Genomic DNA, 13,294 nt, shown 5'->3' with positions numbered 1-13,294 from the left:
CCACCTTCCCACCCCAGAGCTGGCTGCAATTCAATTTTGCTGTACATACATAGAGCCAGACTGTATCCTGGCTAATACACCCGCACACAGCAGTAAGGAGCTTCTAGCACTCTTCATTCCCCTCTGCCAGCTGCCCATTCCATGGGGAGCAGCACAAAAGGGAGAGACACCTACCTGGGCTGTTATATTCCTCCCATGCATGTGGGCAGGGAGTAGGCAGAAAAGGGTGGACAATGGAGAGAGACATGCTGGCCAACACAGATGCACTGGTGCACTTAGGGGAACATACTATGCAAAGTATGGGGCTGAATTAGGGTAAAAGGGAAACAGAATCTGAGCCATTGTCTGGTCTCATGCTGCCCATCCAAGGGGCTCCTGGCAAAGCCACACTTGACTCCATCATATGTGAGATCCTGAAGAATGGAAGCTATCATAATAAGATATTGCAACTCAGATAGCTTTGCCAGTGATTATGTGAGTTGAGTCACAGAGGTAGTGCTGATATCCAGCTCAGTTCCTGGGAATTACTGAGGGCCCTCACATCTCATCAAAATCAGTGGGATTCTAGGGAGCTCAGCATCTTGCAGGATAGAGCCCTACTCTAGTGTTTGGGGTTTGGATAGGGGGACAAATCAGAACTAGGGCTGGCCATCATTGCATGAATACTTTGCAAAGGCATCTCAGGTGATTTCAACTCTACATATCAAAATTTCTCTTGTGAAATCAGGATTTACCAACAGATCTATCACCTTGAAGCGAAGGCATGGATTTGGATCTGGGGATCTAAATGCTCACCACCACCATCACTTCCACATTTGAAGAGGTTCAGATTCAAGGTTCCAGTTTTAACTTATCTTTAGTTATGACTGAATGCTGAATGATACAGATGCAATGCAGATGCAGGCTCCTCTGTGGCAAACTGAATACAGCTGCAATGACTTCTCACAGTCTGCACCTTTAAAAGGATGTTCTTCATGACACGGCCACTGGGATGCTGGCATACACCACCCTGTAGTAGATAGGGTGTAAGTCTATTAACTTTGTCATGGGGGTTGCGTGACTGAGCACTTCTCTGCAGTCACACCAGACTTCAGCCTTCACAGATTTAAATTCTGCTTGTTGTTGCGGGGAGAGGAAAGGTGATACATCTTTTAAAAGGCAGATGAGATCATCTTCCTTTTATAGAATCTGAGATCATTTGAAAGTAACACAGCAGTAGTCTAGGTGTGCTTCTCCTTCAGCATGAAAAGAGCACTCTCTGGGAATACCTACCCTGTTGAAAGGGATCCTATATTAATCAGGCTCTTATCTCAATATATGAATCCTAGACTGTTTTTTTCTTACAGGGAAATTAGGGTTTGGTGTCAGATGTATTATTTCTTCTGCTGACATATAATTCTGTCCACACGGACATCAGGGTGACAGCCAGGGCCTCTTTTCTTCCCCTCACTGTGTATGATTGAGAAATCATTAAAGCACTTTTAATCCCATCTCAAAAGAGGAAAAGCCTTTTCAGTTGTCATGGAGCTATTATTAGTCATCAAGATGATGCATTGAGGTCTGCCGAGAACAGTGCCTCACTCTACTATTCATTTTCAGATGGACACAGTCTGTCAAATACAGAGATATTTCTTTAACTTGTGTGTAATGCAATGGAAAGATTAAATACTGATCCTGAAAAAGACTGCCCACATGCACACACAGATCTGTTCTGTGTTTGTACAGCACCTAGCACAATGCTTCATGACTAGGCGTGATGGAGTTGAAGTTACCACAATGCAAAAGGATAATAGCAGCAGATCTCAGTCACAGGTCATATGTTAACATTTTGTTTCATATATAAATGGAGTATGTTCTATATGAGACATTGTAGGCTTAATTCTACTCTTGCTGGTTTTATACAGTTGTAACTCCATTGCCTCCTTCTGACTTACTCCAGTGCAAGAGGAGAATCAGGCCCCTAGGCTCTAAAGTACTTACCGAGGGGAGCAAGCATCATTATCTCCATTTAACAGATGGAGAAACTGAGGGACAAAGAGGTGAAGTGAATTGACCAATATCACACATTGACTCAGTGTCAGAGTCGGGAATAGATCTCAGATCTCCTGACTCTCATCCTAGTGTCCAGTTCACCAGACCTTGCTGCCTCCTATCACATGTAGATAGGGTTTGTACATTTAACTGTAAACATTCCTCTGAAATAAGTAATAAAAAAAAGTGGGATAAAAATGGTTTTGGCAGGGATGAGTACTATCTATGATAAAAGAAGAGGGAGAAGCACTGATCTATCATTTAATTATCAGGTTCTTATTAGAACAGAGTGCAATTTTTACATTGAACCTTCTTTTCAGCAAAAAAATGCAGTTGAGTTGATGGGAACATTTGTGCTGAATCCACCAAATTGCTTTGGCCAAACTCCCTTCCCAAAAAACAGAGTTTCAAGAAACTTGAAGTGTTTCATACTGATGTTTTCAAAATGAAACATTTCAGTTTTTAATTCAAAATGACTTTTCATTTAGAAATTTCCTTCAATTTTATTTATAAAAAAATAATAAAACCTTAAAAAAGTTCAGTCTAAACAAAATATTTCATTTCAGGTTCCACTAAACATTTTGTTTGACTCAAAATGAATTTCTTAAAAAGCTTTTTGGTTAAAAAATCCTTTCTTTTCAGGTTGATCTGAAACAATTTTTTCCCCCAATTTTTCCATAAGTGCCAGTGAACCAAAAAAAAAATCAGTTATTTGTACAGCTCTCGTTCTGGTACTGACTTGACCCTATCCAGGGAAGGCAGATCTTGAAACTAAATAGGTGGCCATGAATTATAAGGAGTTCAATATATTGATCTAAGGAATCTATAAGGGGTTGCTTATATGGATCATAAGTGAACTCAGACTGTAGTAATGAGAAATTTCATTATGCTTTGAGGCCCTGATTCAGCAAAACATTTAAGCATATGCTTAATTTTCAGCATGCGCTTAAGTGCTTTGCTAAACAGGGGCCTGAGATCTGAAGAAATGTGTATATACCGCAAATATAATCACATGTGGACACTACAATATTAGGTTGTACTGTTACAAGTTGTTAATATTCAAGTTGCTGGATTTTGATATTGACTGGATAACAGAAGTCAGTGTGTCCAAATGAAGTACTATTTTACATTTTTATAGCATGATCTCTTTTGAAGAATTCCAAAATACTCTACAGACTAGGTATCCAGTTACCTAAGACCAGGTCTACACTTCTACTTACTTCTGTATAACTGAGGTTGCTCAGTGGTGTGAATAAGCCACTCCCTGAGTGACATAAGTTACACTGACCTAAGCACTGGCATGGACAGTGTTATGTCGGCAGGAGAGCTTCTCCCGCTGACAAAGCTACTGCCTCTCATGGAGGTGGATTTATTATGCCAATGGGAGAGGTCTCTCCTATTAGCATAGAACGTCTTCAGCAGACGTGCTACAGCGGCACAGCTGCATTGGTGCAGCATCATTGCTGTAACACTTCTAGCGTAGACTTCTTCTTCTTTGGCATCCTTCAGTCTCAAGAGACGATGGGTATGTGCCCCTCAGAGGTAAAAAATTTACTCAGTTGGTTTTATGGCAGTTGTGGGTGGGGCTGAAGAGACCTACTCAAGAGAAACAATCTTCGCTGCGTTTGTCACATTGAAAGGTGGAGTTTCGACCCTTTGGGCTCTGCCTTCTGAGAGCTCTTTTCTCCTCTGCTAAGCTGGACTGCTTCTTGTAGTAGCTTTGGAGACCTTTATTGAGCTCTTGTTTCCAAAGGCTATGGACCTGAATGTAATCTTCCCAGTTATCCATGTCCATTTCTTTGAGGTCTCACTTGCACACATCCTTAAAACATAATTAACTTTAGATCTTTTCCCAGATGCCAATTCGCCATAAAGGATGTCCTTTGGGATGTGCCCATCATTCATGCAGCACACAGGCCCAAGCCAGTGAAGGCATCTCTGTTTAAGGAGTGTTTCTATGCTGGGTATACGGGCCCACTTGAGTACCTCAGCGTTGGTGACTCTGTCCTTCCAGGATATTCCAAAAATTTGACGACGACAACATAGCCCTTGGCAGCTATTGACAGCTATTGAGCCTTTTTTCCTGATGAGAGTATAAGCCCCATGTCTTGCTCCAGTACAAAAGTGTACTGATAACACATGCATGATACACACAGATCTTTGTGTATTCTGTCAGTTTGTTGTTTTGCCATACCCCTTTGCTTAGTCTTGGTATTGCTAACACAGAAAAGGACCGGGATATCATACAAGAAGTTCTGGATGACTTTTTAAACTGGAGTAATAGAAATAGGATGAGATTTAATAATGGAAAATGCAAGGTCATGCATTTATGGACTAAAACCAAAAAATTTTGCTATAAGCTGGGGACACATCAGTTGGAAGTGACAGAGGAGGAGAATGACCTGGGCATATTGGTTGATCACAGGATGACTTTGAGCCGCGAATATGATATGGCCGTGAAAAAAGCTAATGTGGTCCTAGGATGCATCAGGTGAGGTATTTCCAGTAGAGAGAGGGAGGTGTTAGTACCGTTATACAAGGCACTGGTGAGACCTTATCTGGAATACTGTGTGCAGTTCTAGTCCCCCATGTTTAAGAAAGATGAATTCAAACTGGAACAGGTGCAGAGAAAGGCTACTAAGATGATCCGAGGAAAGGAAAACCTCTCTTATGAGAGGGGAGTCAAAAAGCTTGGTTGTTTAGCCTAACCAAAAGAAGACTGAGGGGAGATATGATTGCTCTCTATAAATATATCAGAGGGATAAATACCAGGAAAGGAGAGGAATTATTTAAGTTCAGCACCAATGTGGGCACAAGAACAAATTGATATATATCATGAAGTTTAGACTTGAAATTAGATGCAGGTTTCTAACCATCAGAGGAGTGAAGTTCTGGAACAGCCTTCCAAGGGGAGTAGAGGGGGAAAAAAACCTAGCCAGCTTCAAAGATGATCTTGATAAGTTTATGGAGGGGATGGTATGAAGGGACAGCCTAATTTGGCAATTAATTGATCTTTGACTACTAGTGGTAAATATGCCCAATAGCCTGTGATGGTATGTTAGATGGAGCGGGTTCTGAGTTACTACAGAGAATTCTTTCCGGTGTCTGGCTGGTGAGTCTTGCCCACATGCTCAGGATTTAGCTGATCACCATATTTGGAGTCGGGAAGGAATTTTCCCCCAGGGCAGATTGGCAGACGCCCTGGGGGATTTTCACCTTCCTTTGCAGCATGGGGCACGGGTCACTTGCTGGTGGATTCTCTGTACCTTGAAGTCTTTAAACCATGATTTGAAAACTTCAGTAACTCAGTAGATTAGGGGTCTATTACAGGTGTGGGTGGGTGAGGTTCTGTGGCCTGTGTTGTGCAGGTCATACTACATGATCATAATGGTTCCTTCTGACCTCAAAGTCTATGACTCTATATTGTGGAGGCAGCTTTTCTGATGTGGATGTTGAGTTCCTTTTCAAGTGAAAATTGACTGTGATCAAGTATGTGAACTCGTTCACCACTTCAAGTTCGTAATTATTGATGTTGACAGAAGGTGCTTCTTCAACTCGTTGGCATATTGTGTTTGTCTTCTTTAGGCTTATCATAACCCTGAAGTCTTGGCAAGCTTTGGAAAAACTATCCATGAGGTTTTGGAGATGGGCTTCTGTGTGGGTTGTCATTGCTGTATCATCAGCAAAAAGGAGATGTTGGATAATGGCCTCCCAAGTCTGGGTTTTAGATCTAAGCATTGCAAGATTGAACAACTTACCAAGTAGATTCCCTCAGCTGAGGAATCAAAAACTTGTTTCAGTAGCAAGGAGAAGAAAATCACAAATGAAGTTGGGACAAGTACACAGCCGTGTTTGAACCCACTATGAATCTAGAAAGCCTCAGAGACTGAGCCATTGTATTGGACTGTGCCGTACATGTTTTCATGGTAGGACCGAATTGTGCTTAAGGGCTTGGGGGAACATCCAGTCTTTTCTAGAAGGACAAATAGTTCGTTTCTACTGAAAAGGTCAAAAGCCTTTGTGAGATTGATAAAGGCTACGTAAAGGGACTTTTTTTGTTCTCTGAATTTCTCCTGTAGTTGTCTGAGTGAGAAGATCATATTCACAGTAGATCTTTCAGCTCTAAAGCTGCACTGTGATTCAGGATAAATTCTATCTGCCAGGATCTGAAGTCATTCAGGATAACTTGGGCAAAGGCTTTTCCCATGATGCTAAAATGGGAAATTCCATAAGAGTTGTTACAGTTGCTCCAGTTGCCCATGTTTTTAAAGAGCGAGATGCCATCATCATCACATTTCTTGTGGTACTTTGCCTTCTTTCCAGCACAGACAGAGCAACTTGTAAAGGTATTGCAGTAGGATAGGTTTTCCACATTTTATGACCTCTGATGATATGCAATCTTTTCTGGGGGCCTTCCCATTGGAAAGGCCATCTATGGCATGGCTAAGCTCCTCGGCTGTTGGTTCATTGTCAAGTTGGTTCATAATAGACAAGCTTTTGATGACTTTGATGGCTGTGTCCATACCAATATTTTCACAAGAATAAAGCTCAGAATAGTGTTCTGCCCAGCGATCCATCTGCTTGGTTCGATCATTAATTGTTTCCCCTGTTGTTAATTTCAATGGGGTTGTTTTCTTTGAAGTTGGACCCCCAGGCTTTCTTGATCCCATCAGACATGCTTCTGATGTGGCCTGTATCAGCTGCTATTTGGATGCTTTCACATAGATGCAGCCAATAGTCCAAGCAGTTTCTTGTAACTTGGTTCTTGCTGCTCTCAATGCTTGTAGGGTTTTCTCATTTGGATCTCTCTTATAATTGATTTGGGCTGTACATTTGACCTCGATGACTTGTGTCATCTCACTGGAATATGCATCAAACCAGTCGTTAGTCTTGTTTTCTTTCTTCCCAAAGACTGACAGAGCTGCGTCACAGATAGTGTTCTTCAGTTGCTCTCACTTCAGCTGGTCACTTGTGGCACAATCACTGGAGTCACTTGTTATAATATGTTCTTGTAATGCTATGACTTTTCTTGGTCCGCTATAGTACTGATGTTAACTATAGTACTGATGTTAATACAAGGATGTCCTTTTGCTTTAGATCTTTGGTTTAAGTATGACCTTGCTGCATACCAAAATATGGTCTGTGTCACAATCAGCACTTTGATAACTGCAGGTAATAAGGACGCTGTTAAGATTGATATGCCTTGTGATGATAAAATCCAGTAGGTGCCATTGGCCAGTTCTGGGATGTTTCCAAGACACTTTATGTTGCCTCTTTGTCTGGAAGAGTGAGTTTGTTACACAGAGCTCGTGGTAGGAACAAAATTCTAGCAGAATTCTAGACCATTTTCATTCATTTTATCAGTTCCATATTCACCAAGACATTTGGTCCATGCATCATGATCAGCTCCCACCCTTGTGTTGAAGTCCCCTAGCAGGAAAACATATTCATGTTTTGAGATCCTGCTGATGGTGGCATTCAACTGGTCTTAAAACTGGTCCTTGATATCATAAGATGAGGAAAGTGTTGGGGCATACACACTCACAAGATTGAATGGGCTCTCAGATGTGAACAAGTGTAGTGCCAAAATTCTCTCTGATCCATTTTTAGGTGGCTCAATCAACCCTAGAAGTGAGTTTTTAATGACAAATCCCTCTTTGCACTCTCGCATTTCTTCAATGCTTTTCCCCTGCCACAGAAATGTGTAGTCTTTTTCCCTAAGAGAGCCACTTGATGCTAGCTGTGTTTCTTGGAGGGATACAAAATCCACATTGAGTCGTTTTAACTCAACATTGATCATGGCAGTTTTATATGCATCATTGATTAGTTGAAGGTCCTCAGATATTCCAGTGGTCATGATGCAAATGTTCCAGCACCCTATCCTTAAAGATGTTTTCATTTTCTTACATAATTTGCCTGATGTGTTGATTTCAGTCAACTTGTCAAGTTATAAAACTCTAAGCTCTATGCACCCATTGAAGCAGGCGAAGTGTGGTGGGACAACACCCTATTGTCTGGGGGCTGCCCAGTTTTATGGTGGGCAGTAGTTGTCTAGTGAGATACAAAGATATCTCCCACCATCGGAGACAGTCCCTGGAACTCAACTCTATGCCGGTTGAGTAGGGGCTTAAAACTGGTGACTGCTACCTGCCATGTTGTGTCGACTCTCAAGACAAAGCTGAAGTACCTCTCCAGGGCGCAATCCTGAGAAAATAATATGGGGGTCCTGAGTTGCCCATGCATCAAGGCCCCTTTTGGCATTACTGGTAAAGTCCATAGGAGAAGAAGAATCAATACACCTGGTACCTGATCTGCTGCAGGAGTTGTCAGAAAATATTAGTACCTGACTGCCTTAGGGGCTGCACTCCAGATTTTCTGTCTGAGTTTACTCTCATAGCTTTTACATTCTCCCAAATTCACTCAAAAGGCAGTGGTGCTTTTCTGTCAAGTGTTGCTCCCTTAGCCTTTTGCCCTCTTAGGCTACCTGCAAGGCAGTGGATTTGATGAGCCGCAGGTAATACCGTCTACTTTCATTATGGTGGCAGGCATAGCCTGATCTGACTCCATACTGTAGACTAGCCTCTAGATATCTAGCACCACTGAGTGCAACCAGTTTTGGGACAGTGGGGAGGGGCATCTAAAAGCAGAAGACTCCACTGAGTGCTGTGTATGTGAGGGGATGGAGTGGAATTACACTAATTGTTATGTTAATTAGAAATCACATCAAAAGTTGAGGCTAGTGTGATCTGTGCTGGGAAATAAGAGGCAGGAAACAGGCTGAGAGAAATAATGTCACTTTCCAAACCTCTCTCTGGGCTCATGTGTGGGTTACTTTGATTTGTGAATATATTCTGTAGAGTTTTATGGCAGCATATCACAGTATAGAGTTACTGTATAGCTAGTCCTATTAGAAATCACCTGGTAAAGAGCATCCCACAAATTAAAAAAAAAAGGCAATTGCAAAGGAATGTGAGCTTCGTCTGCCTTTTCAGTTTCCACTGTATATAAACCCTTTGGAAAATCAGCTGTGAAATTTCACTCAATGCTCATTGACAACCAGAAACAGGCACTTTGGCTGCTATAGAGAGTAGTTATTTAAGATTACTATAGTAATGGTTTATGATACTGTGGCGAGACTGGCTTGTTCAGCCCTTTTGTGTGTACTGTGCCCTCTTCGGATACGACTATGATGTGCCTGGGTAGGAGCGGGGGGGGGGGCCCGGTCCCAACCTCTGCCCCGGGCCCCGACCCAGGGACCCTGTGTGGAGTACTCTTCAAACTGCCCAGTCCGTGACTTACTCCCTTCCCTGGGTCGCCTGTCCTTGGCCCCACTGCTTGCAGTCTGCTTCCTGGAACTGGGCAGGGATGGGTTCTCCCTCAGGCCTGTGCCAAGGGTCCCTGGCCGTAGCCAGACAGGTACCCCCTCTTGTCTCTGGTACCTTTGGGGTTGTAGTATGTGGCAGTGGTTGCTCCAAGTCCTGTAGCAGCTCTCCTCCGCTCCACTCTGCTTCTTCTCCTAACTCCCTTCCAGCTGTCCCCGTCTGCCTGACAGGGAGGTTTTTAACTGCTGGGGCAAGCTCCTTGATTGGCCTCAGCTGGCCTAATTGGCCTAATTGCCCCGGAGTAGCCCCAGCTGGATCACCCAGGGAACAGGGATTTGTTAATTCTGGGGCTAATATAGCCCTCTACTACTCTCCTGTAGCCATCAGGTCTGGCCCTGTCACACATCCCCCCCCCTCCCCCCCCCCGGCTCAATCCCACCGGGTTGGGCAACATGGGATGACATGCAGTGAACCCGGGACAAGCCATCCGCGTTTCCATGGCAACTACCAGCCCTGTGTTGTATCGTGAATCGGAAGGGCTGGAGGGACAGGAACCACCTGGTCACACGGGCATTCTTCTCCCTGTTCTGTTGCATCCACTGGAGGGGTGCGTGGTCGGTCACAAGGGTAAAGTGGTGCCCTAACAGGTAATAACGGAGGGCTTCCATAGCCCACTTGACGGCGAGGCATTCCCTTTCTACGACCGCATATCTCTGCTCTCTCGGGAGAAGTTTTCGGCTGAGGTACATTATCGGGTGCTCCTCATCCTCCACCATCTGTGACAAGATTGCCCCCAGGCCTACTTCGGAGGCATCTGTTTGCAAAATAAATTCTTTTGTAAAGTCTGGGGCGAGAAGGATTGGGTCACTGCAGAGGGCAGTCCGTAAGTCTCTGAAGGCTTCCTCTGCCTTGGGGGTCCATCGCACCATGTCTGGGTCTCGGGCCTTTATCAGGTCAGTCAGCGGACTGGCTCTGGAGGTGAAGTGGGGGATAAACCGCTGGTAGTACCCTACCACCCCTAAGAAGGCCCGGACCGGCTTCTTTCGATTAGGCCGGGGCCAGCTCTGGATTGCTTCCAGCTTGCTTAGTTGAGGCTGTACCATACCCCACCCTACGACGTATCCGAGATACCTAACCTCGGCAAGTCCTATGGCGCACTTGGCAGGCTTTGCAGTAAGGCCAGCCTGTCTCAGGGTGTTCAAGACTCCTTCCACCTTCCTTAGGTGGGTTTCCCAGTCTGGAGTGTGGATGACCACATCGTCCAGGTACGCCACAGCATATTCAGCATGGGGCTGTAGCAACTTGTCCATTAGGCACTGGAAGGTGGCGGGGGCTCCATGTAGTCTGAAGGGGAGGACAGTGTATTGGAACAGCCCGTCTGGTGTGGAGAAAGCGGTTTTCGCCTTTGCCTCCTCGGCTAGAGGGATTTGCCAATACCCCTTGGTCAGATCAAGGGTGGTCAGGAACCGGGCCTTGCCCAATCGGTCCATGAGTTCATCTATGCGGGGCATGGGGTATGCATCGAACTGTGAAACCTTGTTCAGTCGGCGAAAGTCATTGCAGAACTGCGTTGTGCCATCAGGTTTAGGCACCAGCACGATTGGGCTAGCCCACTGGCTATGAGATTCCTCTATGATCCCCAGCTCCAACATCTTTTCCACCTATGCCTTAATTTCCTTCCTTTTAGCCTCTGGAACTCTGTAGGGCCTCATCGTGACCCTGGCCCCGGGGGTTGTGATGATCTTTAAATAGAACAGTCCTTTCAACAGACACAGACCAAGTCACCTCATTACTTATTTCTGTCATTATAGAAGTTCTAGACCATTTCTTTCACATCTTACTAAGGCCAGAAATAAATTATCTGGAAGCTAAAAATACAGAACAGCCTTCCACTCTTCCTATTTGCAGAGCATCACATAAAGAGAATCTAGAGCAAAGAAGGCCCGTATGCAAATACAACACATTGCTCTTGCAGGTCAAGAAATCATTTATTAGAAATAATGATATAAGGAGGGTGCAATAGTCCTGCCATTGCACCTGCTTATGTAGGGTGGCCTTTGTTTTAGACCCATAATTATTTCTGCCTCCTGGAAACCTGTTGTTGTTTCACCTGGAAAAAAAAGGTGTTGATGTCAAAGTCAGACCATATTTACCATACAACTAGTCAGTAGAGAAGGCTAATCCCACAAATACCTAAGCAAGGGGAAATGCAATATAGGAGTACAATTGTTCTGCTAGTGTAGAATGTAGTAATACTGTCCAGAGAGTTTATTATAGTTAATTTATTTGCATCACAAAGAGTGACTCATAAAACTGAGCTTGTATAAAGATGTCTTTTATGGTAAAGAATTTAATCACTCACCATTTTGAAGTTCCCTCTCTCTTATTCTGTCTCTCACAATGGGGATAAAATTCACCTCTCTGTAGAGGGCAGGTCCAAAATCTATGCACCCCAAGCCCTCTCCTAAGGCCTTAGCTACCCGTTAAGACTCACTTAACTTAAAGTAGGTCTGAAGAGGGATATGAGAGGTGCATAGGCCCTGTGATGACCTTCTGCACTGGGGAGAACTTCACTGAGTGAGAAGATGTGGAGCTGAGCTGAGCAATAATGATCAAATGTTTTCACAAGCAAATTGTTTGATACCAGATGTAACAATTTTGTTGAGAAAATTATTTACAAAAGGCTATTTAGCCTTCAAGAGTGTTGGCCAACTAGCAAGATTGTGAGCTCTGTGGGGCAGGGACAGTCTTCGTTGATTGTCTGCATGGTGCCGAATGCACTGGGGCTGTGATCCCACTCCACACAGCTAATTCTGGCTGTCGTCTGGCTGTCAATTCTGCACTTGTAGGTCAGAGGCCCACGGGACTGTGAAGGTGGTTGCCATTCTGCACCATACTAACTGGTGATCAGGCATCTGGCAATGTTACCCTATAGCCAGCTCATAGGAGAAGGATTCCAAATCCTGCCTCTCATGGGGCTAAGGGTAGGTGAAGAGGCACCGGGACCTCCTGCTGGTTAGATAAAGAGGATAATGTCCCAGTGATCTGGTCCAGGAAGCCTTTGCTGGGTTTCTGGCACACTCGGGTCCAGGTCTGGGTTCTGGAGTGCCCTAGCTGAGTTACAGTCCTGCCTGATGCAGCAGTTGCAGTGGCTGCCAACTGGTTCCTATCTTCAAGTGGGATGGCTCTGCCCCACAGGGAAATTATTCCTTGCATCCCTGAGTAGGTCTTGTCCCTAGAAGAAAGGGGTATGGTTGAGGTAGGCTGCTCTCCCCTGACCCACCCCAGCTCCATCTGCTGCCAGTTTAATGGCTTCCAGCAGGTTGGCCTTGCCCTAATGAGAAGATTTTATTCCCTAGCCCACATACCTGAAGCAAAGGGCCCTTGTGCTTCCTCTTGCTGCTACCTAGGTCTCAGGAGACTTTTATAGTATATTATTATTTATTTATTTGTATTATGGTAGTGACTGGGAGTCCCATCTGAGATGGGAGCCAGTGTTCTAGGCACTGTACTAACATAGACTAAAACACAGTCCCTGGCCTGTAGAGTTTACAAGTGTATGAAATACACAGCCCTAATCCTGCAAAGATTGATATAGGGACTACTGACAGGTTGAACGTTAAATATGTGCATAAGTCTTCGCAGAACTGCGGCCTATCTTACAACAGTCACAGTTCAGAAAGGTACCCCCTGTCCTCAGTGAGTATGCATGATAGAAAATCACTAGTTCACGTTGTTGCATGGAAATTAATTTACAGAGCAGTGAATACTGCCAGTTGGCCAGTAATCCCTGTCGGGACTAGCAAAAATACTGTCTGATGATGGGTGTCAATAACAGATGCAACTGAAGTGGGACTGAAATCACTACAACTATAGTTAGGAATAATCCACAGGTTTATCTATACTTGAATGTTTAGTTGTGTTTTAACATGTGTTAATTA

The sequence above is a fragment of the Emydura macquarii genome, unplaced genomic scaffold, assembly GCF_026122565.2.
Source record: "Emydura macquarii macquarii isolate MOO-44397 ecotype Brisbane River unplaced genomic scaffold, CSIRO-AGI_Emac_v2 contig_2205, whole genome shotgun sequence".
NCBI classification, from domain to species: Eukaryota; Metazoa; Chordata; order Testudines; family Chelidae; genus Emydura; species Emydura macquarii.
This window is presented reverse-complemented; position numbering follows the sequence as displayed.